We start from the raw sequence: 7672 nt of genomic DNA on the forward strand, positions 1-7672 counted from the left end.
CGTATAAAATATCTCTACCAATCATTCGCTGAAGCAGTCAAGTGTGACGTAGACGCGCAGAAAGAAGCAATGTGAATGCACAATCTTCTGTGTGTGATTTGTGATGCTTGACTGCTTGACTGTCAGAAGTGAAGTGTAGAAATTTTGACATTTACTACACTTTTCCACTTCCTGAACGAGAAAATTCCGATTAGCCCAAGTGAGACCTACTACACGTGTGTGCGCGCAAGTTTTTGATTTTCACAAGTTTCTGAAGAACAAATTTTCTTGTTTTAAAGGACCAATTTCTGCATTTATAAAATTCCGAAGTAATATCAACAAAATGGCACAAGCTATTAAGAAAATCATGCCTATGCTGGATCGCATTTTAATTAAACGCGTGGAAGCAGTACCACCTTTTTTTTATAGTGTGATCGCTTTGAAAATCGTTTTTAGAATAATTCTTTATTTTAGCTTTTTTGTGCCGTGTTAATCAGTGTTTCATACTTTGTATTTTTATAAAAATTATTGTAAAATAGTACACAAATAAAAAAGCTTATTAAATGGTAAGTAAAGTACAACAATCTTTTTGTAGCGAATCTTAAGGCAGGCGACAGATTATTAACAAGTGGTGCACCGCTTAATAGAAGCGTCTTTAGTGATAAATATGTTGTAGGTGGTATGTTGAATGAAATCTTTACAAACTTGCTGCTCATTATTTGAAAGTAAATCGCTACCCAAAGGTTTTTGTAGATGCTTCAATTCATCTATTTGAGCACGTAAACTACTGCTCATTGGTATTGTTGCTGTAGGTGATATTTGCGATTTCATATCAATAATATTATTGTTTTCAGGAAACAATAGTTGATGAAGTTGTGGTTTTTCGTTTACGACGACGTCGTTTATTTGGTTTTTTTTTTTTTATTATGACTGCGTTGGCTTTTGAGACGCTCTGTGTATATACTTTATGCCTTTGATAACTTTAGAATGTGAGCGCTTTTTATCTCAAGCTTTTGACAATCGTGTTTTCATTTGATTTAAATTTCGATGGCTACTTTTTTCCTTTGTTTGGAACGCGTCAACGTTGTCCAAGTTGCATGTGGTCGGCACCATTCCCTCCTTTTGACGGAGACAGGTACTGTTTATGCCTGCGGAGAGAATAAGTCAGGCCAATGTGGTATAGGTAACACCCAGCCGGTGGTAAGTATCCCAACCCCAATAAACTACCGTGGTCCGCCAATTATTCGTATATGTTGTGGAGCCGAGTTTGACATTAGAGGTAATTTGCATACATTTGGGTTACCCGAATACGGTCAATTGGGACATAACACAGATGCAAAGTATTTCGTCCATGCGAACAAATTGTCTTGTCACTTTGAAACGTCTCCAAAATAAAGGAAAAATCGTACTTTATATTGCGAAAGGCAAGAAGGACATGTAATACCTATAGAGAATGTTCAAATTGTCGACTTCGCCTGCGGTAATAATCATACGGTCGCCACTGATTCTAAGAATCGTGTGTATAGTTGGGGATGTGGCAGCTTTGGGCGCCTTGGTCATGCAGAGCCTACGGACGAGATGGTACCTCGTTTAATAAAATTTTTCGACGTGCAAGGACGTGATGAACGTAATGTATATTGTGGCGCAACCTTTAGTCTTGTCCTCAACGAGCTTGGCGTACTCTTTCTATTTGGGCAAAATAAGAAGACGGGAGAAGCAAATATGTACCCAAAACCTGTTCAGGACTTATCTGGGTGGAACATTACTGATATCGGATGCGGAAACACTTCTATTATCCTATCAGCTGATGATACCTTACTAGCCTGGGGCGCTTCTCCCACCTATGGGGAATTGGGTATTGGCGAGTTCCCAAGGTCGTCCACTGTTCCTAAGGAAGTCCTCAAAATGGATAATATGAAAATACCTCAGGTCGCTATGGGTTATTCTCATGCTATATTACTGCTCACGAGTCAACTAAGCAAAAATATGATAAGTTACTAGAATATACTATCGGTGACTGAGTAATGCAGTTGCAAAAACATATTTATTTAAAGCTTATCCAGCATTTATTAAACATATTCAGGGTGGCGTAGAAAAATAAATAGACAGTGACTGCGAAAGGTCTACGTAACGTCTGGATTGAAAGGCTAATAATTTCTCCTAAAACTTGCTAGTGATTGGATCTTCACTTGCACTAGTTTCCATTGATCATTGGTTATACCAACCGTACAGGTTTCCTTTTGCCCCTGGGCAATTTTGTCCTTTTGAAATAAGGTTAAAATAAAAAAAAATGATTCGAAACTTTTTGTGCTCCACGCACGTGCGAAACAACTTTTGTGGACTAAGCTATCAGCTTTTAAATTTTGGGGAAAAACTTTTTTTGTCAGCCATGAAAGTCTTAGAGGAGCATGTTGAAGATATGCCATTATCATGAGTAAAATTTTGGGAACGTGTTAGTTTGGCCCCCCTTTTATTTGTTTGTATGAATGTGACTCCGCCAAATAGGAGGTGTGTAAATGGCTCCGCTAAACATAGGAGCGTATAGTGCACTCATGCCAAACATAGGCAGTTGTATGAATGTGACTCCGCCAAATAGGAGGTGTGTGAATGGCTCCGCTAAACATAGGAGCGTACATTTCACTCATGCCCAAAGCAAGGCCATGGGCGCATGAAAACAAGTCTTGCTCCGAGGTGAATTAGTTAAGTTGTATATATAGATATGGCCTAACCCACGCGTTCCCATTTGAGCTCGTATTCACCTTTATCTAAACATTAGGCAATCTTAACCCAATGCCATCTGCAAAGGTGTACTACTGTTTAGATAAAATATAGGTTTGCAGACAGGAAATTCTCCTGTTGTATAATAATTTCATGGCTGATAGGAAAAGCTTTTAAACCTAGATCTATTTTAAAGAGCAATGCAATTCGCCAACCGCATCGTTGGTTTGAAATTGGTTCCTAAGGAGTGTTAAATGAAGGGTTTGTTGGTCTTGGATAATTTGTAATAGGATAATAAAAAATTGTAGACAAGCTTTAGATCCCTAATTCGGTGTCACACCCTGACTAGAAAAGAATTGGAATTAGGGAGAATGAGAAGTGGGGTATTAAAGATCTCCGACCCTCTCCTCGCAAGGAGGAAGCAAGACCAACTTTGTGATTGGTCTCGTCGTGTGCCTTCTCGCGGTATCAAGCTCGACGACTCGAACTCGATTGTCGGCTCCATAATGGAGTTTGATTATTCGTCCTAATCTCCATTCGTTCGGAGGTAAATTTTCCTCTTTTATGACTACCAAGTCCCCTTGTTTCAGATTGGCTTGTGGGTGTTTCCACTTGGTGCGTTTTTGCAATTCGAAGAGATATTCGGACTTCCACCGTTTGCAAAACGTTTGATGTAATGCCTTCAGCTTCTCCCAGCGGTTGACAAGTGAGGCACGATTCTCACTGACGTCAATCTCTGGTGGGGCTAGTAGATGACCGCCAATGAGGAAGTGTCCCGGAGTGAGTGGTTCCAAGCTCAACAGGTCGTTGGAGGAGGGGCTCAGAAGTCTCGAGTTGAGACAAGACTCAACTCTGCAAAGAAGGGTACTGAACTCCTCCATAGTAAATTTGTAGTCCAACGCTATCTTTTTGAAGTGGTTTTTAAAACTTTTGACTCCAGCTTCCCACAGTCCGCCCATATGACGGGCGGCTGCAGGTATGAAGTGCCATTGAAGGGTTTGGTGATAATACTTCGATAGGGTTTGGTTACGCGCATCGGCGAGGAAAGCTTTGAGTTCGGATCGAAGTGCTCGAGAGGCACCGACGAAGTTTGTTCCGTTGTCGGAGTATATGTTCTTCGGACATCCTCGCCTGGCGACAAACCGATCGAAAGCTGCTAAAAAGGCGGCGGTACTGAGGTCACTCGCGACTTCTAAATTAATCGCCTTGGTGGCAAAGCAGACATAGAGGCAGACGTAACCCTTTGATATGCGGCATCCTCTTCCGCTATAAGATTTGATGTCAAACGGTCCGGCAAAATCTACCCCCCGTATTGGTGAAAGCCCGGGAAAAGGTGGTTCGCTCTGGAGGTAGATCTCCCATCAGTTGGGTTTGGGTCCGTTTGCGGAATATGGTGCAGGTTTTGCAATTATGTATGACCGATCGGATCATATTTTTTACCCTAGGTATCCAATATTCTGTGCGTAGGCGACGAAACATCAGCTGGTTCTCACCATGCAGGGTATCTTTGTGGATGAACTGGACAAGAAGTCGTGTGAGCCGGCAGTCATACGGCAGAATGATCGGGTGCCGTTCACTGTAGGGAAGATCCTTGGCCCCTGAAAGACGACCGCCCACCCTCAATATGCCCCTTTCATCGACAAGGGGGGTAAGAGGCAGGATCTCACTCTTTGATCCGATGAGTTTCCCGGATTTTAAACTCGAAAGTTCCTCCGAATAATGCTTCCGTTGGTAGAGAGTTATTAAACGATTTGTCGTGGCCTGAATTTCATTGGGTGAAATGAAGTACGATTCCGCTTTAAAGGAAGATTTTGTTTTAGTATTGGTTCTTTGCGAAAACCTTATAATATATGATATGACCCGCAAGGCTCTTGAAAGTTCTGAAAACCTTTCTAGGATATCCTCATTTCCACTTATTTTTGATGTGGTAAAGGCTTTTACGCGCTTTTGCTCAATATTTGTCTGATACTCCTTTTCTTGATTTGGCCACTTTGAATTGTCTTCTTGTAACCAAGAAGGTCCCTGCCACCACAAGGAGCTTGCGGTTAGGTCTTTTGCTGACATCCCTCTGCTGGCCAAATCTGCTGGGTTTGATGCAGACTCTATGTGGTGCCAGGCACTGTTCCCTACCTTTTCTACGATTTTGGTTACTCGATGAGCAACAAATGTTGACCAAGAGCAGGGAGGTTTTTTAATCCACGCTAAAACGATCGTTGAGTCAGTCCATAGATGTGTATGGAATTTTCCCAAGTTCAGGTTTTCGCGCACTGATTCTAAAGTTTCGGCTAACAAGACTGCTCCACACAGTTCTAATCTGGGTAGCGAAATTGTTTTTACGGGAGCTACTCTTGTTTTCGCAATTAGTAGGCTGACGTGGACCTCCTCATTAACCCTTGCCCTAAGAAATATTGTAGCTGCATAGGCTTTTTCGGATGCGTCGCAGAATCCATGTAATTCAACGTCCGCATTTAGTGTAAAATTTACCCATCTTGGTATCTGAATATTGTTAATATCCGGGTAGTCCTCCATAAAGGTTTGCCATTTATCTAGGGTACGCGTGGACACTGTCTCGTCCCAGTCAGTTCCTTCCAGCCAGATGTTTTGCATTATGATCTTCGCTACTATGATGACTGGCGCGAGCCATCCCAAGGGATCGAAGAGTTTGGCGATCGCTGAAAGTATTGCCCTTTTTGTCAGGGCCTCACGATTTTCGATAGGTTTTGCGGTAAAATAGAAATAATCAGAATGCGCGTTCCATCTGATGCCTAATGTTTTGAGTGTACTCGCATCCTCGAATTCCAGAAAATCTTCGTTTAGCAAGTGGGATTTCGGGATTCCATTCAGTATTCGGCTGCAGTTCGAAGTCCACTTTCGCAAAGAAAAACCTGCTGACCGTAGTACGTGGGTGACTTCCTCCCGAGCTTTAATTGTAGACCTGATGCTGTGGCCTCCTGCTAGCACGTCATCGACGTACATGCTTGTACGCAGAATGCTGGCTGCTATGGGTGATGACGTCTCTACATCATCTGCTAGTTGGTGCAGTGTCCTTATTGCCAAATACGGAGCACAGTTAACTCCAAACGTTACTGTCTTTAATTCATAGACGTTGATAGGATCCCCTGGATTATTGCGAAATACTATTCTTTGAAACTGGGTTTGGTTGGGCATTACCCATATTTGGCGATACATCTTCTCTATGTCGCCATTAAAGACATATTTGAAGAACCGCCAACGAAGGAGCAGAATTGTTAGGTCGGCCTGCAGTACGGGGCCGGTGTATAACACGTCATTCAAACTAGTGCCATTGGCAGTGGGACACGATGCGTTAAAAACTACTCTTACTTTTGTAGTCGTGCTCTCCTCTTTTATTACCGCATGATGAGGCAAAAAATAGCAATTTGTTGCATGGGGAGGTGTAATTGTGGGAACTTTTGTCATATGCCCTAGTGTTTCGTATTCCGCTAATACTCTGTTGTATTCAGTTTGTAGGGCTGGCGTTTTCGATAGACGCGTCTCGTTTCGGTAAAACTGAGAGCAAGCGCTTTTCAGAGAGGGCCCTAATGTGATGCTGTTTGGAAACCCCTGCTTGAATGGTAGGGCTACGATGTATTTCCCATTGGTATTCCTTTTTGTTGTCGCTTTGTAAAGTGCCTCGCAATAGACATTATCCTCAGTGAGTGACCTTTTCTTAGGGATATCTTCTAGCTCCCAAAAGGCAGTCAATTGTTTCTCGATGCTGATTTCATTAAAAAAAGATACTCGGTTATTAACTGGCTGAGTTGCTTCTGTGCGACCGGTTAATATCCAACCGAAGACGGTTTCTTGGGCGAGAAGCGTATTTAAGACGTTCTTCCGTATGCCGTCTAGAATAACTTGAGGATAAATGTCGCCTCCTAGGATTAGGTCAACTGGTTCGTTAACGAAGAACCTTTTATTCGCCAGAACAAGATCAGGGAACTCTTGTCGAGTCATTGCGTCAACTTGACATGTTGGAAGATCCCCTGTTAACTGAGGTAGGACCAGAACGACTGTATCAATGCATACTAAGGGGTCTATGAGGGAACCCAGTCTTATGAAGCAGGTTTCTTTCACCTGCGCAGATGGTGTATTATTAATGCCTGAAACTTGGACGTGCAATCGTTTCGATGGCAGATGTATTCTGTTTTTGAGTCTTTCTGTTATAAACGAACATTCAGACCCAGAGTCTATAAGTGCTCTCGCGGAGAAATCCACTCCATTATAGTTTATTTTCACTCGTGCTGTGCCTAGTAATACCCCCTTTGTTGTATGTGCATGACAGGAAGAGACGCTATTAATATTCTCTTTTCTCTTTTCAGAGTCCATCCTTGCCCTTGCCTGTCGTGAAGTGGAGGGTACGTTATCATTGTTATGTTGGTTGCCCCTTTGGGTCGTTGTTGATGTTGTTTTTGGATTAGCTGTCGGAAGGTGGAGCAAGGTGTTGTGCCTTGAGTGACATGAGTTGCAGTTGATTGGACTCGTGCATCTTGTCACTGTGTGCCCAGCCGACAAGCAGTTCAGACAACAGTTGTTTCTTTTCACATAAGCTATTTTGTCTGCCGTGGACAGCTTACGGAATTTTTGGCAGTTTCGTAATTTGTGCTCCTTACTGTTGCACATCTTACATGCCGTTTTTGGAACGCTGGCTTGGTAAACTCCAAGTTTTGTAGGCATTTCCTTTGAACTATTCGTATGAGTTTTGGGCGGCATGGATGGTTTGCTACCCTTTATGTCAGACACAGTTTCTAGAGTCTGAAAACGGCTGGACAGGAATTTGTCCATATCCTCCCATTTTGGGATGTCCGTTTTCTTCTCTACGGTTTGTTCCCATAGCGCCAAGGTGGACTCCGGGAGCTTTGTGGAACATAAGTATGTTATAATTGCATCCCAGTTTGTAATGTCGATTTTGTGACATTGAAGAGCCGATATGCAATTATTTATTTCGCGTTGTAATTGT

The 7672-nt window shown here is 42.5% G+C and overlaps 1 pseudogene; it reads left to right on the forward strand.

Moving 5' to 3' along the window:
• Positions 1–1026: 1026 nt before the first annotated feature.
• On the forward strand, positions 1027–2000 carry LOC137235364 (protein RCC2 homolog pseudogene; annotated as a pseudogene).
• The last annotated feature ends 5672 nt before the right edge of the window (positions 2001–7672 follow it).

Source organism: Eurosta solidaginis, chromosome X, assembly GCF_040869045.1.
Source record: "Eurosta solidaginis isolate ZX-2024a chromosome X, ASM4086904v1, whole genome shotgun sequence".
Classification (NCBI taxonomy): Eukaryota; Metazoa; Arthropoda; class Insecta; order Diptera; family Tephritidae; genus Eurosta; species Eurosta solidaginis.